At 39.8% G+C, this 24961-nt stretch overlaps 1 protein-coding gene across 4 annotated transcripts in view; it reads left to right on the top strand.

The window, feature by feature from the left end:
• The window catches only part of tnr (tenascin R (restrictin, janusin)), a 158235-nt gene that overhangs the window by 53713 nt on the left and 79561 nt on the right, over positions 1–24961 (top strand). Inside the window, exon 3 of one of the 4 annotated variants that reach the window (XM_086203625.1) lies at positions 18631–18688. The exons of the other annotated variants lie outside the window; for them this stretch is intronic. The gene's annotated coding sequence lies outside the window, so the exon portion shown is untranslated. The remainder of the gene's footprint in view (positions 1–18630; positions 18689–24961) is intronic. 4 annotated transcript variants of the gene reach the window in all.

Here is a 24961-nt window from a genome sequence, read left to right as displayed (position 1 = left end):
TTCTTGAGGGACTGTGCCACAAAAAGGAAAAAAGCATATGAGTATTTAGTTTTAGCATGGGCATAAATGTATAGGTGTTTAACACTCTGGATATGTCTTTTCCCAGAAGTCAGCATGAGGTTTACTTGAATAATCACAGACCTTGTTTGATGTGTAATTGAGGGCTGGTACGATCTAAGCCTGCTGGTGATATCCAGAGCATCACTTCCTGCCTCTTGATTTTCCACATTAAACTTGTGATGTCACAGGTACTTCCACTGAGGGTCACAGCTCAGTACTTTCCACTTAACTGGCCATTTGATTTTGCCCTGTGGTCCCAAACCACATGTTAGGATGTGTAGTGTGTCAGCTGGATTCAGCCCAAATGAGGCGGTTGTGCAGTGGTGTGGGTGTGTCACTAATGTAGCCTATTTTTGAGACATACACAATGAACTGTTTGCCAACCCCAAAACAACAATAACAACAAATGAAAGGAAGAACATTTCTTGTGCTTGGCCTCAAAACAAATGAACAAAACCTGAAGGAAGGTGATTGCTGTTGCTGCTCAGCTGCATAAACTGAACCCAGACCTCAGTGATCAGTCCCTGGGGAAACTGTACATGGCGTCTGTCCTGCAAATTATTTGACCTTAAGTTATGTTTCTTCAGAATTTGACCGGGGGCGCAGATTTAACCTGTCTCTCTGCTGCAGCACCTGATGTGGTCTGAATTCAGCCTTTATAATTTGATACATCCACTCCGTTTTAGTGGGGTTGAATACGTATTAATAAGCTAAGCTGTGTGTCAAAGAGAACTGCTCTAGTCACATTTGTTTAACTCATCTTGCCGCAGCCCCTTACCTGTTTTACTGTGGTCTTTTGGATTGTTGTCTCTGCAAATGGACCCGCCTCTTGTTCCTGAAAGAGGTTTGAATAATGCAATAGTCTTTCTTTAACTTTCACTAGAGAATGTCTGTCTGGTCAGCAGAGGGAGAAAGTAAAATAGAGGGAGAGAGAGAGAGAGAGAGAGAGAGATGGAGACTTACAGAAAGGCAAAATGACAGAGAGTGAAAGAGGGGCAACAAAGTTGTTAGATAGGCAGACAGAAAGAACAGGAGGCATAACAAGAGACAAGAGGAGAGATGGATAGAGTGAGTGATTGTAAAAGAGAGAGGGCCACACAGTGCTGCATTTATATTAGGCTTCTAAAAAATACGTAATGGGATTGGTTTGGTAATGAGACAGACGGTCATTTGTAATTTTCGGTGTTGGTTCACTGCTCTTCATGCTTTTTGTGTAGTGTACCTACATCCTCATCCTGATAACTGAAACGTTGAAAGCTTTTATATGCAGTTGCGTGGAACATGAATAGACAGACCCTGATGAATGGGAGCCACCCTCCATTGTGGCAGCAACATCAGTGACGAGATTGACTGTAACCGTGGTAACAAGTTTGTCACTACACACAAACACCCCGGCAAACACAGCTACATCTGCGAAAACCAAAGTTGAGGTTCGACAGAGATATGCCACACACAAACTTAATGTTGTGTTAACGTGGTGGTGATTACAGGTGGACCCCAATGCAAAGAACAGAATCAGGCAAGAATCGAAGAAATACATATTTAGTGAGTGAAATTGAAAAGAGAGGCTATAACTTTGAAATCTAAATGGAGTAAAAAGATACTGGAAATCACTCAGATAGCAGGAGACTGAACAGAGGATCCGACAGTGACATTATTCTAAAATAAATACCAACAGAGCTAATAACACACCAGACAGGAGAACACAAGAGATGGGGACGCTAGGAAGCGGTGTGGGCTGGCAGGACTGTGGAGCTAATAAGATCACAAAATATGAGGGAGAGCAGTTGAAAACAGGAAGAAGAGCAAATGAAGAAAGAAGAGAGAAGCGATTTCAATAATAAACCAGAAAGTAACTACAACATGGTTCAAGCAAGACAAACAGACTAGAAAGATAGGATATAAAACAAAAATGGAGAGTTAAGAGGTCCCCACAGTTCAGACATAACCTCCACACTTAACGGTGACGTTAGTAAACAAAGGTTTTTGCGACTTCAGTTGTCGGCACATTTCACTAAATAACAGCCTGCCTATACGCCTGAAATATAAAACAGGAGTATAAACGAAAGCATAGAAATATCTTTACAGCAGCAGTGAATCTAGTTTGTAGCACGGAACAACCACCAGCACACACGGTACACGTATTCACGCTCAACAACAAAAGAGCACGCGGTGCTGATTTTTCAATTTGTAGGTGCTGCAGGATTGACAGTACGGTCAGCGGAGCAAAGACAGAGGTGTGCTGTGTGTTCTATACAGTGACTTGAATTGTTGTGTTCTGCCACAATCTCAACAGTGAACTGCCGCATTGATTTCTCTCTTACTTTTCACCATATAAAATGGTTAAGATCTCAGGGCAGCAGAGAGCTGTGCACACCTCCTCTTCACCCCACACCTCCTCTTTGCCGTTTCTCACCAACAAGTTGATAAAGTCTGTTTCACATGAGTAAAAAAGCAAAAAAATCACAGTCGTTTAAAATTTAAAAAGTTTTGCGTTTTACCTGCTTGCTACAATTCTGCTCTGAGAGGGGTTTTATTGTGTGCTTTTCGCTCATAGATCAAACTCCTCAGGGAAACCTCAGTCCTGTACTGAACATGAAACTCTTGATCTGGACATCGTCAGTGCCGTCAAATGCACTTCAACAAACTAACAGACGTGCAATTCGTCTCCATAGACATTCCGCATGTGACGGGCTGCTGAACCTGTGGTGCGTGAGGAGGGATGCTGCAGGTGCTGCTGTTAGAATTTACGATCAACTACATGCTCATTAAACATTTTACAATTAGTTTTACCGATGTTCCCTTGAGGATCCTCGTCAGTTTCCAGCCAACATCGTTTTTTTTGTGTTGATCTCATGTATAATTCTATATTCATCTCCTAAATCGGTTTATATAAAAAACAAAAAACCCCTCCTGTAGTACCTCTGCATGTTCAGTAAAGGGCATGTGTCATACATCCTGCACCTGCGTTGTAACTGTCCTGTTTTGGACATTGTTGTTATTTTTTTGGAAAAGACTTAAAAAATACACAGTTCCTCCGCTAAGCAGGCACAGAATCTGATTGAAGCTTCTCTCTGAAGGCTAGAAATATGATGCAGCTGTAGCAGGATCCTTCCAAATCTAGTTAAAACTGAGGTCCTCCCATGCTGCAGTCTACTTTGACTCTTCACTGCACATTCGTTAAAGAACCAGTGTGTATGATCTGGTGTTGATCTGGAGAGGTCACACGACTTCTTCTCTAAGCATCCGCCGTGGCCTGTCGGCTGATACCTACATGGTCCAACATTTGTCAGTTTATTTATTTTTTCAATTAGTAAGCAGTTGCAAAGACGCATTATTAATTAGACCCAGAAAAGAAACTGTATTGATCCTCTCAGCCACAGGGAAATTTCTTTGTTGCTTACAGTTGCTGAAAATGCAGTTTCAGATAGAAGACAGCGAGAGAGACGAGAAGAGGGTGTAGTAGAGTGGATCACACCACGCGCGGTTGCGGTTCAAGGGGGGAATCGCATCATTGTCAACTCAGCTGTAAATATTGTGGATGTAAAGTTTGCACCAAATGTTCCTCCATGCTAATGTGCCCGAGGTGGCCCCATCTGTTGATAATAAAGCAGCAAGACCACCGCCTCTTTTCTTTCTACTTCTGGATTTATTCCTGTCCACCCAAACATCTAAAGCTGTCAATGGTAGCAGTGGGGTCTATAGTGTCCTCCTGTAGCGAAGAAACCCAACACTTTTATCACTCACTGCCTCACCTATTGTCCCATAACAACAGAGGAGAGATCAAGTTAAGATCTTGTCTGCTATAAAACATGTTGGACCCCAATGGAAAATGACCTCCTATGTAGACATACTGTAAAGGACTCATTATAAGATACCCTTTTATTGATGTTTCAGTTGATTGTAAATGGACTAAAACATAATTGTGAATATTTCTTCCAGTAATTTATCCTAAATATTCCTCAGGGCCCCTTGAGAACAGCTACTGTATGTCTTGAGCTGTAGCCGTACGCTCTTTAATTCCGCTTTCTAACTTTCCCTGACGTAAAGATCATTCATTCTGTTAAGCTGCATCATTGGACGTCGATCTTTTCACCTTTTCCTTTCTTCTCTTTCTCCTTCACCCCCCCCTCCAAGAAGACAAAGTTGAACGGCCCAATAGCATTTAATTGCTGTGGTTTTTATGTGGTCTACTGAGAAGTAATAGCCACTCAGCACTTCTGTCCACAAGACAGATGCTGCCGATGGTTGTCCGGGAGTTGGTTGCAGCGTGGGAGCACACCCAGTGGCTCCAGGAAGTGCAGGTGAAGTAATAAAGGAAAATGGCTCGCCGAAGGTGGGGGGTTGGGGGTTCCCACATTGGATTTCATTTCCTTATTGGAAACAAGTCACTTGGGGTCATACCCTGGAACACACACACACATAAACAAGGGTCAGAGAAGAGCGACAAGTTGTTAGCAGCAAACCATCTGCTGTGACCAGACGAGTAATGCAATCTACGCTTGCTGGTGGACAGGTCACCGTATGGAAGCCGTCAGAGGCTAACCCAGACTGATGGAAAAATGGAAACAGTAGGAAATCAAAAGGGATTGTTTGGATCCTTCCTGACTCTGGTGCAGCTCTGCTGTCACACACCTAACACAAACTCTATTTTCTGTAGCTTTAGGAACATAGAAATTCCTTTTTAGAATAAAATTACCTGTATTTCTATATTCTATATCACACTTGTTCACGCCAGCGATCATACGTATGAACTGCTTTAGTGACTTATTAAGTCAAGTCAGTTTTATTTTTATAGCACCAAATATAGCCAAAGTTATCTTATGACACTTTATACTGTTAGTAGAGCAGGTCTAGCATCTCGCTCCGTCAGTTAATTTACACCAAATACTTCTCAGAGAACAAGCACTTCTAAAGACAGTCGAGATGAAACCTTCCTTTTAACAGGCAGGAACGTGGAGCAGATCCAGGCTCAATGGGATCGGCCATCCGCTTTGACCGGTTGGGAGCTGGTTCTACGGAAGACGAGCCTGATAACTGAAGTTATTTATTTAAATCAAAAATGTTACAGAACATCTTCTCTTTTCTATTTTGATGCACATCTGCTATGCCAAACACATGCAGGTGAGCAGGTCTGCTTTACTCAGACATTTTTTTTGTTTGGTCTGGTATCGTCTCGTTAATTCTCAATTAGAATACGTCACTTTATTTCTAAGTTCCTGGAAAAGAGTCTTTGAAAAGAGCACTATTGATATTTTACTAAAGAGGAGTCCTGAGAGTCAGGATCTACAGTGAAGAATCCTCAACGTTGGGAGAGGAAATTAAGTATGGATCACTGTAACTCCGGTGATTCCCTTGGAACTGAACCTTGTCAGAAGTTTACTGAAGAGTTTAATTGCTATCCATGTGATTGGGATCCGTTAGTCTCACCACATGATAGAAATTCCAAATCTGAGTCCATGAAAAAGCAATTACTTGCTTAACTGCTTAACTGTTAAGAGGCTCACAATATCTAGTAAAAACTATATACTTTATAAATTTAAATGAAGCTTTAATTTTTCGCTTTTAATGTCACACGGGATAGTTTAAAAAGATAATGAATGTCAAGCTTGACTGCTTGAAACAAATCTATGTGAATCCTGCTTTAACAATGGAAAAACGGTACAAATTTATAATTTATAGTTAGATTAGTGTTTGTCATGCAGATTGTGGCGTTAGTAAGTCATGTAAGGGTTTTTTTTGTTTGTTTGTTTTTTTGCTTGTGGCATCCACACCCTGAACTTTGAGGTCAAAAGAGTTAAGGTAAGCTATTTAATTATTGTTGCTAATTAAAGTGCCCGGTAGAATGTTAATGCATCACCAGGCACTGCTGTCATCATCATTTGTGAAGCACAAGAAAACTAATTAGACTTGCATCAGTTCAGAAGTCTACAAACCACTCTTTCACTGCAACAACTGTTAATTTGTCTTGCAATCAATCTTAGTGTTCAGCAATGATGGAGCTTTGGTTTTAAAATTCAGACGGCCAAGTTATACTTCAGCTAAATTTAGGTGGAAAAGCAAAGCCTCATGTCCTTAGGGTCTTCTTGGTCTTGACAGATTTTTCTCTTTCCTTGTTAGACAGCGATGCACTGGAAGGGCATTTACTGCAGACATCAGGACTGAAATGAAATGAATCCTAGTCATGATATAAATAGTGTATAATCCATTTGCATTGTTCCTAAAATGCCCACACTAAGTCGGGACATCACTTTGGCTGAGCTTATTACATCCAAACCCAGATTGTCCTCACATAAACTGCACATTATAAGCGACACGAGCTCTCTGAGTTCCTTCTGTTCAAGTTATCTTGATGCAGTTGCTTGATTTTTTTTTATTCTTTTTTTTTTTTCCTAGTTCACAGTTCATGAAACACATTTTTGAAAGGGTCTCAATCATTTTTTTGGATGGTAAATGGCCTCGGGTGTGTTGGCTGTTTTGCAGCGCTTTTAAGGTTTCTTCTTGACATCCTTTTGAGTTGTACTATTGACCTGTGATGCACTGCTGCCCCGAGCATAGACGGATCTGGCAGCAATAGTATCTTCCAAAACGAAATAATTGTTGAAAATCATGTTTTATGTCGTGTCAAATCTCTGGTTAAGATACTTTCTCAGGATTAGGGAAATATCTCTTCTTCCAGTCATCAACAAAATGAGGTACACAAAATATAACATTTAACAGGGATAAATATTTTCAACAAAATGGCCCTGCCCTACTCCATCATCACCATCACCATTCCCACCATTCCCAGCAGCAAGAACCAGCAGGCTTTTGTTCTAGTTCTTTCTTCTTCAGGTTCCTGCTGTTTTGGACATGAGCCCTAAATCATATCTCCGCCCATGTTTGATTAATGGATTGCAAATGTGCTTTCACTCTGCAGGCTGTTAAGGGAAAGGCATTCCAAGCCTCAACTGGGGCTACTTAAGTCTTGGTTAGTGATTTGGACAGCAGGCCTGCCATTTGTCCTAGTTGAGCTGGCGGTGTGTCGCTACCCTCCATGGAAAACAGCCCCCGGTGTAAATGACTTTCCATTACTTGTGACCCCGTCTATAAATGACGTTCCCCACTGATAGGATAATTCAGTGCCTTACTTATCAAGCGGGCCATTTTTGCTGCAAAATGGCAGCATATAGCGCAACCTCACAATGTAGAAATGCCTTCCTAAAAATAGAATGATATATTCATCTCTTTTTAAGATGTGTGGATGATGGATGATATTCAGCCGAACTGTAGGCGTCCTCTGTCTCAGGAATCCCACATATAAACAATGTCATTTCACAGTCCTTGTCATGTTTTTTTTGTTTTCCCCACTAATTCTGTATTCCCCTCGGGGATAAAGACACTGCATTTCTGTGCAGTCAGCATTTTCAGAACCCATATCGATCATATTAGAATGCAATGAACGAAAGAGCGTGTTGAAAAAAAAAATCATTGTTGTTTAGATGCTTCTGAGAGAGATTTGTTTCATTGCATAACTCAAAAAAAAAAAATCAATAGTCTGAAAATAACAAATGATCTTGTATCAAGTGCCGTGCTTCTAGCTATCTGTCATACTGTATCAGTGTATGAGAACAGAGTGTGTGTTCATTTAGTAGAGTGCACCATCCCACAATTTAGTGTCATAACAAAGCCAAAGAATCAATGCTAAAACACTCTTGATCTCTGTTCACGGTGATATCACTGAAACAAGATGACAACACAGAAACGGGCAATCTGTGTGAGCGACTCAGGGTAGAACAGCATGCACGCGAGACGGGGAAAACACCTCGACGTTTTCATCCGTGTTTTTCTAGAAGATGGCATTTGGCTTGATTTGATTTTATTACTAAATCGTTGGTACAATTTCAAAATAGTTGCAGGCACCTGAGTCACTGCATGGCTTGTACAGTAATAATAATTTTTTTTTTTGTGCTTCTGGTTGGCTTGTAGTGACTGTTGTCATACACAACATTTCAACATTTAAATACTATGCTCTTGAAAATATTCCCCTCAGTTACATTTCGAGCGTCCACCGCTGTGCATCAAAGGGTTTTTGTTCGTTCCCTTTCATCATCAGCCTCACCTCGCTATCGTATACAAACAATGTTGCCAGGTAACGGGTAACATTAGCTCAGCTGGGGATTTCACTAAATTGTGACCGCTGATTAAATGCACAGCAGTTTGTTAGTTTCATTATTAGTATCTATCAAACTGCAGGACATTAGAGGGCGCCACACAGACCGCGCTTAACTACTGTCGTCCCTGTGCTCCCTCAAGGATTTCTGTTTGCCATTAAAATTAGGATGAGGGGACATACTGTCCTCATTCCCTGAAGAAACAAAGAGCTGGTGGCACCACTGAGCACTTACAGCAGAGCTAAAACAAAACCAAATAAGCATTGATTGTTCTCAAAGCTGAAAAAGGACAGAAAAATCTAACCTCATTTGAAAGGAGGAGATAAAGAGACAGTGTCCAACTGCTGAGTACTGTTAAGTTGGAAAAGTACTCAAAGATAAGGCTTTGTACTTTAATATTGTTACAGGCAGCGAGTGTGTGTGTGTGTGTGTGTGTGTGTGTGTGTCGCAGGATGATGCATGATAGCATTATTTTACACAATATAACTCATCTTAATACATATTTTAGTTTTGGAACCATTTTTTCCCCCTAGAATTACTGCAATTCTACATGTTTTTAAAAAAAAGTGCATATAAATTTCATAACTTATACATGTTGGATATGATATTGATTCAGCACCGCTTTATACATTTCTTATATAAAGCTTTATTGGCTTGCTGGTGACAAGTATTAATCTGTATTCAAGCAGATGACTTTTAAACCAATGGAAAGTTTCCATGGAATCAATGAAACATGCAAAATTGATTCAGCGGTCTTGCTTGAATAACTGAGGTAATAGAAAAACTTTTATCAATGCACTTCCTTGCTTTGCAAAAGCAGTTTTGCTCATTGGCAGGCAGGAAATTATTCTAAAGACAAGGATAAAGTTTACTGAGGATGTAAATATGAAGTCATTTCAGACTCTGTTTATAGAGGCTTACGTACAGGAATCATAAACCTCAATTTACTACTCTGAAAATAAGACAGGCATGCACTTTAAAGAGATACTTCACCCAAAAGAGATTAACTTGCTGTTAGATGTATTGAATTAGTGAAGAAGTTCTTTTACCCCACTTGATTCCTTGGTCACTCCAGATTTCAGAAAAGGCCGAGTCTCAGACCTGTTGCTAGACTCTGACAGAGACCAAAGCCTAACAACAGCAAAACGCCATAAAGACGTCCATTAACAAACTCTCAAATGCATCATCCGGTATAATCTGAGGTCTTCTCAGTAATCAACAACAACAACAAAAGAAAGCTACCAAACTAAGAGTTCCGGTTCTAAACTCTATTGTCACATTTCGATGAACTGTCACTTTAACTGCACCATCACCATTAACTGCTGTCTACAGTTTTATTCACCTGCTTATTGTTCAAACTGTGCAGCACAATGGAATAAAAGCAACCGCGTCATGATTGGCGGACGCCGCACTACTTTTTTAATTTCTCTGAATGTTTTTTTCTTTTCCTTCCCTTTCAAGTTGCAATGAATTCAGTCCAACTCTGATTTAGGGTGAAAGTAGTTTTCCGTACCTTCTCTCCATCTCTTTGCCAGTCTTTCTTCCAGTCACTGTTCTACAAGGTAATCCTCATTATAACCTTCATTTCCATTTTTTAGTTATTAAACTACCTAAAATGTTTTGCAAAATTCTTTTATTCGCTATTTTAATATCACACTGCCATTAGAGCAGCAGTTTTTAATTTTGCCCCAATTGGAATATGATTAACCACGCATCCATAGACCGTATTTAATAATTTCAAATTCATTCCCATCAACTAACTGCTAGTAGAGTTGGAGTTTGTACATTTGTACCTGTTCACATGGTCTTGTTGTCTTTGCATGCAAACGACATTTTGCCTGCATTTGTGAGCACTTAGCCTCGTTATTATTCCCTGACGGTGAGGCGTATTGTAACTCTTAAAAGACTGATGAATTCTGTGTGATGAGAAGTTCTTTAAAAAGCGGCGCTAAACAGAAACCTTTTTACGCGTACAATTTCTATTTCAAGGTTTTGAAGAATATTGTCTGCATACACGTCATAATAAATAATAATAAAACATTTCCCTGACAGCTTTGTCCGTTTGCTGTCTCATCCAACGGCAATGAAGCGCTAAACGTATATAGTATAAACAAGGACGTGTGAATTGAAAAAAACGCCAACAACAACAATAAAGAATTAAAAGATTCAGGCTACCTGCATCTGTGCCCTGCAGACTTACCGCCTGAAGATAAAAGCTGTCTTTAAAACAAGTAGTGAGTGCCATGATGCTACAATATTGCTAAACTGATGATAGCAGTGAGAATAAATGATAGCATGGCTGATTGCTGTCTCTGATAATGGCCCGGGCTTTTCTGTGAACCCGGCATCATCTATCTCCTCCAGGTACGGCTGATTGCTCCCTATTGCTTTTGAGAGCTGTATTGAAATTCTGTTGAGTCACTGCTGGTGACAGTGGAGACAAAACGCTTCCTGTAGCCTTCCGCAACAAGACATCAGCCTCCAATATATATTTTTATGAACATACCAAGGTTCTCATGGTGTGTAAAAAAAATAAAATAAAATAAAAAAATAAATAAAAATCAGCTGTTGTATGTGTATGATCAGACAGTGTTGCAGTACTGAGGAAGTCAAAGCAGCCTCAGTGTAAACCCAATTGACTCCCCCCCCCCCCCCCCCCCCCCCTTAACGATAAAAACGGTCGGGTCGGTATCGCTTATCATGCTCCCGCTGGATTGGGATTCAATAGAAATTGATTGAGTGTTGCTCTCCACCACTCTCTCACGCTCCCTTCACAATCCTGGTCATTCTCCAGGATATCCACAGCCAGACCTCCAACCCCGACCTCCACGAGCGGTCTCCAAAGGCCGGTAGAGAGAGGGAGCGAGAGATCTGTCATATCAGGCGTCTTATATGTTGAGTGTGTGTGGCTGTTTCTTTGCAAACAGTGTGATCAGATTTAAGTATATGGGATTTTTTATATATATATATATATATATATATATATATATACACACATACATACCTTTTCTTGCATGGTGTTGCAATATATTTAACTTAAGGAGTAAGAAGCACATGCATTATTTATAACACGGGCGGGAATACCTGCTGTTGCCCAAAAAAAAGAACGTTTGATGTCTGATTTTGCTTCGGTGTTTTAGGCATGACATGAATTAATAACCCCGTGAGGCTATTTTCATGGTAATTTCACTACCTTTACTTTATAAGAGCTAGGCATACATGCGCTATCTTATTTTACATTTATTTTTATCTCCAGAACAGTGAGTTAAAACCCGGTAATATTAATGTACAGAAACATATCAAACTGAGATTTAGTGTATACGTTCCTGAACTACAATCACAAGGTATTGCCTAATAAAAGACCGACTTCCTAAGGGAACTGAGAAGTGAACTATCTCACGTGATGTTACACTTTGAATTAGAAGATTACAATAACTAGGATACTAATCAACCTTCCCAATCCTTGCACTCTTTTTATATATATATATATATATATATATATATATATATATATATATATATATATATATATATATATATATATATATATATATATATATATATATATATATCAGCCTTAAAATGTATTTTGTTTAATTATGTACTTGTTATGCACGTTTGGGTGAATGTTTGAGAGATAAATATATGCAGAGTTAAATGTCAAATGTTTTATCCATTTAAGCCATGACGCTGAATCGGTGGAGGAAGGACGTACGTGCACACAGCTCACCTGCAGACAAACAATAACCAAAAACACTGAAACTGGTTTAAAATGAAGAGAAAGTACCTATAAATGTTGGTGGTTGATTTCGCCTTTTCTATCACAACAAATGTTTCATACCACTCAATATATGTTGTGATGAGGAAACTGACAAATTGATGCGGTCTAACTCCGTGGGGCTGCAATCAATATTGAGTTAAGATGGCATTTGTGAATCCTTGCCAACCGCGGGACTAATTTATTAGTTAGTCAGTCACAAGTGCTACAACTTTTGGAAGCTGGGTTATGACATTTGTCTGAAGTTTGTTTTACAGTCTTTATGAATTGATTTGATAATGATTAATATAAATGTGTTTGTTAGAAAGGGCAAGGACTGTAGCAGATTGCCCTGCTTGTGCACACTATCATCTTATATTGCCATTTTTAATAAATCAGTGTGCCCAGCTGATAATTGAAATGACAAAACATTTATTAGATGCAGAAAATGTCAAGTGAGAGCAACAGCTCTGTGTAAACGCTCACAACAAAGCCGCAACGTAGCCAGCGTTGTTGCGATTGATCAAAAAAATATAATTTACTATACATAAACATTTTTTATCCATATGCCAGTTATAATGCATGATGAAAAACAAATTGCCTCATTTTTATTTTCCAAAGGAAGGCTGCCATCTTATTGATTCTGCATTTATTAAGAATTATATTGGTTTTCTGTGACTAGGATTTGTTTTCTGTGATTATTTCAATTGTAACCTAAGTAGGAAAATAAAATCTCTACATACAGCCTCTCACATTCAACCGCCTGTGTGATTTTCTCCATCAGTTTTGTGAAGGTTGAAGCCTTGATACATGACAGGCACCTTATTTGAACTCATGACTCCTTCGCACGCCCCTCTGATTGATGCAGGTGTTCATTGAAGCAGCAGGAGAGACAATAATAGTTGTGAAGAACACAAACATCTGACATTTCCCAGATTCTTGTAAAGTTTTGTTTCCTTCGACTATTCACCTGCATAGAAGACAACTTAAATGACTTCAAACTTTTTTCTTTCTACCATTTTATGTCATATTTATATTTGACATAAAGGTGTGTGTTTTACGGTGGTTTCTAGTGACAATGCTATCAGGTGAAAAACAAATCAATACGGCGTGCATAAAGCATAAAAACATGCCCGGTTAGCTCGCTAGCTAGTGGGCCGAGGTAGCTGGTGCTGACATGCTAACAGCTTTTAGCAGATTGGCAGTGTTTATCATCACTCTCAGGAGATTTGATACTGCATGCCACTGCTGTGTTTGCCTGCTTGACAAGTTGCAGACAGTGAATTGCACTTTTAGTCGTCTTGTGAAAATGGCAACTGTCACAGGGGCAGACAAAGCTCTTGGTCCTGGATTCTAAAATAAAGACTTTGTCCTGGGTTAAAGGATGGGGGTAGTAACATTAAAAAGAAAATAAAGGTCAGTTTTGACCGTGTGATAAATATTTGTTAATCTTGTGAAAACTCTTCATTTAGCGATTTAACTAACTCTTTCCTCCTGGATTAATATGGGTCTGCCATTAGCACCCGTCTTCTTCATCTTATTGATTTCCTCTCCAATGTTTTCTACTTTGTCTAGCAGCAAAGCTAAAACACTGATCTAAAGGCTTTAAATTAGTCTTCTCTCCCTCTTTGACCTGCAGATTCATCACACAGGCTGTGGATCTGCACCATCAACTTTCCCACTTATTTACTTGTTCGGCTTGTTCTCCTTTTGACTTTCTCTCAGGCTGCTTGTCAGCTTGTCTCTGTTTCTTTATATGTCTTTCTGTCTCGGTTGGATCGATTATGGTCACAGTTAATTGTCTGACATTAAGGCCCAGTGACTCTGAAGATTTGTATGTCTGCCTTTTTGTTTGTGTTTCTGCTTGTGTTTCTGATGCCAAATAGCATTTAGGAAAGATATTTGAGGATTTGATGGGTAGAAATAATTGGCAGTCTTAGACATGTTGACACACTAACTGGTGGTGAGTTGCAGTGACGGCGCCAAATTGGATTTCATTTTTTTTTTGCAGGTGCTTTGACGGTGCGCACTCATCTTGTCATTGCGACTTGTGTGTTATGCAGTTGTGCTGGACATGGTCATCGTCAATGTGCAGTTCCTGAAGGAGGTGGCTAACCTCAGCGAGCTGCGCTTGCCAGGGATGTTGTGCACCCAGACATGATGGCGTTTGGCCCTCTGGTGCCTCTAGACGTTGGATTGGAGCGCCGGGAACAAGGGGTTTGGTTGGGTATCTAGGAGACAAGCCCCTCCCCTTCCTCCTGTCATATTCTGGCCAGAAGGGCCATGAAGGGGATATGAAGTATCTTCACCAAACATTCTTTTTTTTCTCTCTTAGGAGTGAAGACTCCTTGAGTTTTCCTAGATGTGTTTAAAGTTTTATTTCAAACAGACTTTACGCAACAGCAGCTTCTTGTAAATGTAGTAAACTTTGAATTTCATTTCCTGCTCTGTGAAGATAACAGATACCTCATTTTCAGCGGCTCTCTCTCGCTCTATCTCTCACATAAATGAGCTCACTAACCCTCTAACACTGTTAAAGTGTCCCTACTCTTGTTGGCTTCATTATTTTTTCTGGGAATGTGGAGCAATTTCTAAATTCAAGTCAGATATTTGAAAGGGATCTACAAAATGTAAACTACTGACTAATTACCTTTGTGGAAAGAGAAAAGAACATTTGTCTTTTACTAGCCTAGTTGGTAGAGTTGGGAATGTTTCGATAATCATTATGCAAATAATTTTGCACTAAATAATTGAAATTTGTGAGACGTTCTCAGAATTGAACTCAGTTCAGTGAAAATATGTCTGGACAAGTCAGCTGTTATCATACTGTACAGGCCTGTACTTTTTTTTAAAGCTGACTGACACTTTAATAAACACATCTGATGAACTCGCAGAAACCTTTGTCGTTCACATGCCTTTCATAAACTTTATCTATGCAAAAAAATCGAGTCGAACTGTGTGATGAAAGCTGCTTGATGACTTGGTAAACAACCTATATTTTCTGGAGGAAAAGAGATTCTGTGAAACCCATTTTTCATTGGTGTAAAGAGTGGCAGAGGAGGGTTTTGGTGTGGCAGCTGATGGATGGTTAGTGTGAGGAAATCCATCTGCTGCATCAACACAACGGAAATAGGATCGTCCACTGATAAAAGAAAAAAAAACATACATTAGGAGACGAGTCTGATTCAAGTCCAGAGAGAGAGAGAGAGAGAGAGAGTGAGAGCTTCCTCGACCAAGATACAGCAATGGAGACTACGTGAGGATCTAATTTGTAGATAAACAATAAATAATACTTTTTATTAGTTTATTTGACAAATTTAAATCATAATTTTCTTGTCATTTTATTTAATTAATTATATGTACCCATTTGTCTTTCCAAGGGGGTATGTGATATTAACAGGTATGGTGAAATGCAATGTAATTATCAGATATACAGTATATTTTTGCAACTTTTTTTTCTTCAGCACCGTTTGTTTACCAGCCGTACCAACAAAGCATGCTGACATCAAATTGAGACAGAGCTTTATAAACCCCGTCTCTGCATGCATATATATATATATATATATATATATATATACATTTTTTTTTCTCTCACCCACACACAATTCACAAGTGGCTGTGTGCCATCCTGACTAAATACCAACTATCTATCATTCTAGATATTTTGTACTTTCTCAATTCAATAAGCCATTATGATTTATGTGCTGCGTCTGGCAGCTGTAGGCTTCAGTCCAGGTTAAAGAAAGACAATAATATACAGTCTTGAGAATGCGACACCTCAGGAATGCCTTTAATAAGCGTCCTCACATTTGGCTCCAATTCGACTCAATTATGATTTGATTAGGATTTGTGGGTCAAAAGTTACCACGACCTCTTAACACATCTTTTTTTTTTTTAACGGATGGAGATTGTGAGAAAATCTCTTTAAAATGTAAAGTGTCAGTTTGACAGTGTTTGGTTCGTTGCAAAAATCAATGTCATTTACCGTAAAACTCCTATATGTTTGTTAACGTATCAGTGTGATTCCAGTTTGCATATGAAGTCTGTTAACAGAGACTCATTATTCTCCATGTCTGACTACAAAGAAGCACACTGATGCCTTTTTCTCTGCTCCACCAAACCAACAGAAAAACTGAAGCCTATTTTAGATTAATTTTGCGGGGAAATATGGGGGAATAAAATATCCACATTGCTTTTATGTGATTTAATGAGATACACAGTGGTTTGATCATCATACAATTACAGAATCACATCTGTAGCAGACATTTATATTCAGCAGGAACAACTAAAGCTACGTGCTCCCTGATGTTTCTCGGCAAAAACAGATGTTAAAAGAAAAACGTCACACGCGGCTCCAGCGGAGGAAAATAAACAACTGTTCTCGTTGGAAAAACTGAGATACTTTACAATGCAACGACCAAAATGCAATCTGGTTTCGAGAAAAAAAAAACCCAATATGTATTTAAATTGCAGCATTTATTACCTGCTGATTAACACCACTGACCAGTAGGAGTACAGGATGTACGGCCACGTGAGCGGCTGCCTGGGGCCGTATTTAAACTCAAGTATTTTTCCAGAGAGCTGCATATCAAATAGTCCCTAGACACATTTGCGATGTCAGATGGTGCATGCTAACTAGTTAGTTGTTATCCACTTACGTGAATTAATTCACCGACATCCACCTTACCTTTCACCCTAGATCGAAACAGGTTGTTTTCCAAATTATAAAACTAAAAGAAAGTGCTCATTTAAAAACAACAACAACAAAAAGCTGTTTATTGTTACAAATTTTAAAAGATTAAAAACAAAAACAAAAAAACAACCACTTTATCTCGTTATTTGTCACACGCAGTTGGGTGATTTTATTACATTTCTAATTGTATTGAACCTGTTGCTTACAAATGTGGCCAGAAAAGCACAACAGATGGGAGTTGTGGAACAAGTAGTGGACACTAAATCCCTTCCTCCTCCTCCTCCTCACCATGCTGCATGGATTGGAATATCTGGAGGATTTCATGGGATTGGTTTACCGCGATTCCTTCCCAAATGTTGCTCTAAAACGTTCTACCATCATTTGCTTTGGCTCAAACCAAAGATGTGTGAATACAAAAATTTATTTCACACATTTATGTAATTTGTCTTACACTTTTTATTCCTGCTGAGGGTTGTAGTTTTTTTTTTGTAAGTATTCTGCATCGACAGCAAAGCGCGAAGGAATGAACATGAAACTTTCATCTCTCACAGTAGGACAGAAATAATACTGCGTGTTTCACTGTGGGTACATATTAACACAAAGGATTCTGGGACATCTATTCTGATGTTTGTTTGTGAATTGAAATAGAATTTTGAGTTTGACAGTCCACGTCTCTGTATATCACACAAGTGTGTGTATTTGCGGATGCATCAGCTCGTAAAACTTTTGTCTGCTGATGGAACATGACAAGCGCGTTGAGGGTTTTTGTCTTGACGAACGGGGAAATTTATGCCACAGAAACGCCTGACAGGAATCTCTTATTCCTCGTTGGATTGGCAGACCATGACCATGGCGGCCAGAGCGTTTCATTTCACTGACATCGCTACATTTTAGCCATAAACTCTGATTTTCAACATGGCTGATCCGTTGGTATGAATCTTCTTGGTAGTGTTAACACGTAGATGTTTTGAAAGGTGAGGTATTATCATGCATTAGTAAGAGGCGTGTGATCAGAAAGTATTCAGATGTGTCATTTCACCAGAATATGTCACAGCATGCTAATTAGTTATAGACTTCATTGACCACATGGAGTACTGCATTTATGCCGTGTACTCCGGGATGCACTGCATACTTTATTTGCGTAGTGATTGCTCTGATGAAGAGGACAGACGGCGATCGTTTACTCAGGCTATGATTCCTGAAGTTGCAGTTCCTCTGTTTATTTAGTCAAACTTCCATCCTGCAGAAAATGCAGGTGAAAATGACAACATTTGTAGTGAAGTTACAAATTCCTCTGAGCTGAAAACAACCCAGTGAGCAAAGTGTTTAATTTTATCTCTCAGAGGGTGAGAAAGAGCAGCAAGGGCTTGGTTTTTTTGTTTGAGGGAAATGCCGCAGGAAGTGTGCTGCAAACAAAAAAACCCAAAACCCTCAGCAGCAGACCAGATGAGAAAAGCAAACGAGTTCTTCTTTCACACATATTGATAAAAAAAACCTCAATATTTCCCTGGTCTTTCACAACAGGGGAGCATGAACGTTCTTTTTCCTGTGTGAGCTGGCGTGTGCTCCTTAGTTTCTGTGTATATGGATGCATGTGCAGCTGCCTGGGGTTTCCCTGCTGTGCCCCACTGGAGGCAGGGCTTTACTCTGGGACTGTAACTGCTGACTTGCATTACTAATTCCCCCCCCCAAAAAGTAGCTCTTTTGGGGATTTTAGCGTCCTTGTATACACACTGCCAGGAGAAAGCAAATGGATGCGCTTGTGTATTTGTCTACCTGTGGTTTTTATACATTACAGTTTATTCCATGCAGTGTGTGAGAGTAATAAATAGCTCTCGTTAGAGGTGTGACATCATTTGTCTTTGCCTCCAAGTAATTGGCATTTCAAATTCTTTCCATGGAACGCCGTAGAATTTAAATGTGTAATTGGTGTAATGCTAATGTAATATCTGTCCACTCCTGGACAGGTGAACACAGAGGCAACACGAGTCTGACAACAGGAGAACAAAGTAGTTGTAAAAAAAGGTACTGCACACACACACACACACACACACACACACACACACACACACACACACACACACACACGATCCTACACGTGTAGATGCATTAACGATACCCCTTTGGCTGTATTGTAATGTTTAATTTAATGGTCTAATGTTCCTTAAACACAGATTTCCTTGCACGGGCTTATTTTGCATCTATCAACCTGAAGCACGTGTAATCAGACAATTAGCGCTCATCGCAGGCTAATTTCCATGTGTTTATTCATCACCACTGGTCCCCCTCCTAATATGAACACAAATGGATTGTCACTTCTCCGCTGTCACACACACACACACACACACACACACACACACACACACACACATGCTAATCTGTGGTGTTAAAAGTGTAAAGGGGACTAACTTTAATTTTTGAATCGTATGTTATACTGAATAGCAGAGCCGCCCGTACAGCTTGCATCTGCATTATAATTTTTAATATTCATACCATGCAGCAATTAAAAACAAACTCTTAAAACAGCAATGCACTACAAACAATGCAAAAGTTGTAAACGAACTACTAGCTACATTTACCCACAGTTAATTACATGTGAAGATCATACTTGATGCTTTCACATGCAGGTTTGAATTTGTGTACTCAAGCTTGTATTTACATGATTTGTTTTAAAGATGTCTGTAGTCAACAACTAGTAACCTACCTGGCACATAATTTTACTCGCCAGCAAGTTAAATTTCAGTTTAATTTATAAATATTTCATGCGGGTGCTGTAGGTCAAAAGTTCGGCTTCATAAAAAATAGATTGCAGATGGGAAATGAAATCATTCATTCTTTCAACATGCCAACCAACACCTTTCTGGCTCCAGCACAAACAAAATCCTACTGCTCTGTTTTTGTTTATTGGCTCCAGTAAGGTGGAGGCGCCCAAACAGAGCTATCTACACCACGTAACACTACATTTAAATTTATGTATTTCTTGGTTTTCAGGAACATTTGCATATATAAGGAGAGATTTGGGCAAAGCCAGTGCTTGGAATAATAGGTGGGGGGGTTGTAAATGCAGTTGGGTATGATACAAGTGTTTCATCTGCACCCTGTGATGTGAGAGTAGGCTGCACCGCTCTGTCTTATTATGCACGGGTTAAACAGCGAGGGTATCACTTATTTAAATTCTCCTGCAGAGCCCTTACAAAAAAGGTGCATGACCTACTGTTATTTACTCGACGGACGAGTAAGCCAGCCCACATAAATTTGAACAGTGAAATCATCAGGAGGTGTCCTCAGGAAGTGTCCGGAGCTTTAATAGTTTTTGTTGTCTAAACAAGATTATGACAAGGAGCTCTCAGCGGATGGTCCCGGTTTATTGCTTTTCCAACTATTTTTGCTGTGGCAGTATTATTGTATGCATATTTAACAAGTAGATACCAATAATGAAATGCAACCTTTCACTTCGGGAATACTAATTTCTTTTTTTTTTAAAGGGCAGGAAGCATTGATAAAAGAAACACATTATGTTGGTATAGCGTCATGTTGTGTTATTAAGAAAGAAAAGCTTTGTCTCCGCTGGCTCCTAGTGGTTTGTTTATAGGTATTGACATTTGCGATAATTAGATAATGAATTAATGCAAGATTCTTCTTAACAACACTTTTTTTCTCACATTAATGCCACGATGATAACAAGCTGTGTTTTGATGGTCTAATGGAGATATACAGCCCATGCCCTGACAGGAGAAGCAGGCACTTGGAGTGTGTGTGGGTAAACTGTTTTCATTTTTGGCATCAGCAAACTGCCTTCCTCTACATTATTTCCTGTCCTCTCCCCTGCACCTCTTTGTGAGTGACATGACGCCCGCTCCCTTGTTAAAACAAAACAAGCGCTCCCCTGCCCGCACCTGTCTTTCCTCTTCATTCCCTCAAAAGTTGACAGTGCAGAAATATTTCAACACTAAACAAAATCCATAAACAGCAAGAGTGAAGTATGAGTTGGGGTTTTATAACCTGGTATATGCAAAATACACACTAATCTCCCAACACACATCCAGAAATACCATGGAGTCGCTATGGGAGTGCAAACAACAACACCTGCAGCTTCAACCATGAAAGAAGCATCGGAATGGTGCTTCACACTCCACATCCTCTGCACCGGCAGATTCTCTCACCAAAACTCTTCAATTGAAAAGAGTGCTGTTGAAAAACTCCCATTTGTTGCAGCACCTTCAGCTGCAAATGAGATTTCCTCCCCTGTTATCGGAGGTGTTATGATTATTAATATTATTTTAACCCTTATTTATTCAGGGTAGGATCACTGATGCTTGCCCCCTCATCTGCTTCATACCTGGAAGCCGCTGAGTGCAACTATTCTGATCTGCTGTCACTGAGCAGCACTACCATAGTTGTCGGGGTTAAAAGCCTTGCTCAAGGGCACCTCAAGTCATTCTTTTTCTTCTTCTGGAGTTATCCTGCCACTCCTGGGGATCGAACCTGCACCCTTTTGGGCCACGGCTGTACCACTGGATTTAGTAAATCTATCAGTATTCCTCCATCCAACAAATAGTGGAAATATAACATTAATCAAGTCAATATGTGGCGATTGCTTGTATTGAGGTGCATGTAAGTCCAACAGATATTTCACACTTGTAAGAACACTGAAATATGTCCTCTTAAAGAATTCTTTCGTTGGGAAAAAGTACATAATCTGAGATATTTTAATTGCTTGACAGCCGTATGTATAAATATATGCAGGTGTCAGGTGTCATTCATGTCTGTGGGAAAATAAGGCTGTTAATGGACTGCAGCTTTAGAGAAAGTAGCTAATGAATGGTGTATGATTTCACCACCTGTGACCCATCTACTCTCAGAGTGTTCATTTTCACTGCTGTGAGCGTACTCCCCTGTACCACTCATGTAGTAACAAGCTACAGATACCTGTCTGCGGAACAAATAATTCTTCAGGCATATTGAACGCGTTGAAGTTCTAAATAGGGAAGGTGAACCCTGAACCCGTTACAAGTTCAGACAGTGAGGAACCGAGAAAGACAAAGAGAGGCAATAGCCGGTTTTATACAGAGATTCGTCTCTCCAGAGATTAGAGAGGCTAATGGAAGAAAGGGGCCGCGTAAGGGAAGAGGAGACAAGAGGTGAGAGTGACAGCAGAGGAAGCCTTTGATCTCTGGTTTCTAATCAATGAGGATTATAGTCTGTGGGCCTTTGTTAGTTCTGATTATGGCAGCACCCTAGAGACAGTGATGCAGCCAGGAGAGACACGCCGGTATTCTGAAAACGTCGTCAGCACCAATGCCAACAGATATAAACCGTATTAAAGGATTCATAAATTTAACTCGCAGATGGATTCAGCATCTAGGAAGCAGTCACAATTGTGTCACTGCCACGCTCATGTAAATAACTCTCACACACTAAGATAAGTCTTGAGAGAAAAGCACTGTCTCACACAGTCAACACAAATCTGACTATAATATGGCAGCAGCAGAGGAGCGCTTTTCCACTATTGGGAGTAAACATTGTGAGTAAATGACACAGGAAACCTTTATGTTGCACACTAGAAACCGTAGCTGGAAATGCATACAAATGTCTGAATGTGAAATTCTTTCAGCTTGTACTGTGTCATTTGTTAAGATGTCAGGATTTCAGTGACATTTAATGGAAGCTTCTTGAATGCGATGTATTCTGGTTTTCTCCTTGTTGTTTTTCCACCCTCCACAGTTTTGTTTCCATTTGATTGCCAAGTGAGTTCCAAGTGAACTGTTGAAATGTCGCAAAAACAAAAAGGAAAAGTAGCCTGAGTATCACCTGAAGTCCACCTGAAGCCGTTGAGTTGTCCACCGACTTGATGAGATACTTAAGAATGCATCAAAATATGTTGACCATGTTGACGAGCGCATGTAACGTGAGCAACAAGCACCCTTTTTTTTTGGTCATATTTACAGTAAGTTTGGTAACATGATGTGTTTATTTGTGGTCATTTTTCACAAGTTGAAGGTCAAACACTTTGTTATATCACAGATTTGATATACAAATGCATAAGAATATGGTGTTACAGAGCACTAGCACAGAAATCAAATCAAAATAGTCAAGGAAAGGCCAAAAAAAGCAACTGTGATGCAGACTGACACTACAGTTCAGACATCATTATGTTTATAGAGGGCTGCTTGATCTCATCACGCTGGTAGTTTAGAGTCAGCTGGGGTCTTGATGGAGAGAGTTTGATAATAACCTCTTATGTATGTCTAGACTTTGAAATGATCAGAGTAACTCCGCTGTAGGATCTCCAACTGTGCTTTGGCTCATAAGGGCTTCAGAGCCAGTAGCTAATAAAGTCTTGTTCAGGCCGGTCTTCTTTGAAGGCAGCCTTTCTGACAAGTTTGTGTTCATCCACCGATGGAGATGAATTTGTGATAGTTTTGATGGTTTATTGAAATGGAACGAATCTGCCAGCTTCTTCAAGCAAGATTTGAAGATTCAAATCTGCTCCTCCTTCACAAAATGGCCACTTATCAGAATGTTTGTCAGCATCTCCTGGCTGAATCTCCCCATGTCCTTTAGTAGAGAAAGTGACCAGCTTCACTTTTGTAGCTTCATCAGTTTAGATACATGTGTAGTTTAAGGCCATTACCTCCAAACCTACCTAGTTTGTAACTTTTTTCTTTTGCACCTTATACATTTGTGTTTGTTTTTTAGTATTGCTGCCAGCTAAGGGGCTACGGATTAAAGTTAGCCATATAACATAACCAAGCATGTTTATATTTGTAACCTGTGATTATGATTTCATTTTTCTTATCAAATAAATGAATACATTTTGTACCAAATAATACTTAAGATAGGGCGGCACGGTGGTGCAGTGGTTAGCACTGTTTCCTCACAGCAAGAAGGTTCTGTGTTTGAGTCCCGGATCTTCCTGTGTGGAGTCTCCATGTTCTCCCTGTCCCTGTGTGGGTTCTCTCTGGTACTCCAGCTTCCTCCACAGTCCAAAGACATCAAGAGGGGACGAGGCTGATTGATACTCTAAATTGACCGTAGGTGTGACTGTGAGTGTGAATGGTTGTCTGTCTCTGTGTGTTGGTCCTGTGATGGACTGGTGACCTGTCCAGGGTGAACCCCGCCTCTCACACAAAAGCTGCTGGGATAGGCTCCAGCCCCCCCGACCCTTAACAGGACAAGCAGAAGAAAATGGATGGATGGATGGATGGAATACTTAAGACATCAGCATATTACCTGCTCATCATACATTTACCTGATACAGCATCTAGTAATAGTTTAAGGCTGGGGAAACTTTAGAATAGTTCATACTAGCACATCGACACAATCAAATTATCCAAAAGGATCCTGTTGTGTGTGGGTTTACACACATAATAATAATGCCACCAAATGGATTGGAGTGTCCATGATATGGAATCATAAATATCAAACATTCAATATTTATGACTGGAATCCTGTTGTACTAGTATGAATGGAATGGTGGTGGAATGTTGAATGAGAAAACATCACCAAACAGATGGTGCGTTATCTTGGAGCAGCAGCTGGCACCAGCCCAGTTTGAGACAATAAAACTTTATTGCCAACTCATCTCCAGCCCACACTACAAATCATGTAAGCCATGCTGATTCCTCATTCTCAGCTGTGGCTTTATCCGCAGTTTTTGTTGCCTAACAGCAATCGCCTGAAGATAGCCGCCTCTATGTTTGTGTTTATTTTCAGAGTCACATTTGATCAAGCCTCTGTATGAAATCATCTCTCGCACATATTTAAAATCAGATTTGGGAGTGTGGACTACCCGCCGTCATCGGTTGGTACATATTGAATAAATCAATCTTGATTTTATTTTGAAATTTTCTTCTTGCGCTTCATCCTCATTTAGTTTTCTTTATTCCTTGTCTACCCACAAAATACACAAAACAAGCACATACCTATACATCAACTATTTTGCCTAAACACAGTGAAATTAATCTTGACTTCAAAAATGTGTGTGTATATATATGTATATATATATGTATATATATACATATATATACACACATATATATGTATATATATACATATATATGTGTATATATATATATGTGTGTGTGTGTGTGTGTGTGTATATATATATATACACACACACATGTCTGTCCATCCATCCATCCATCCATCCATCCATCGATTTTCTTCCACTCTATCCTGTTAAGGGTCACAGCGGGCTGGAGTCTATCCCAGCAGGCTTCAGGTGGGAGGCAGGGTTCACCCTGGACAGGTCGCCAGTCCATCATAGGGCCAACACATAGAGACAGACAACCATTC

The sequence above is a fragment of the Aulostomus chinensis genome, chromosome 5 (genome assembly GCF_037954235.1).
Source record: "Aulostomus chinensis isolate RoL2024-O1b breed Wild chromosome 5, RoL_Achi_v1.0, whole genome shotgun sequence".
Taxonomy (NCBI): domain Eukaryota; kingdom Metazoa; phylum Chordata; class Actinopteri; order Syngnathiformes; family Aulostomidae; genus Aulostomus; species Aulostomus chinensis.
Note: the sequence above shows the minus strand (reverse complement) of the source record. Positions and strands in the feature narration are given on the sequence as shown.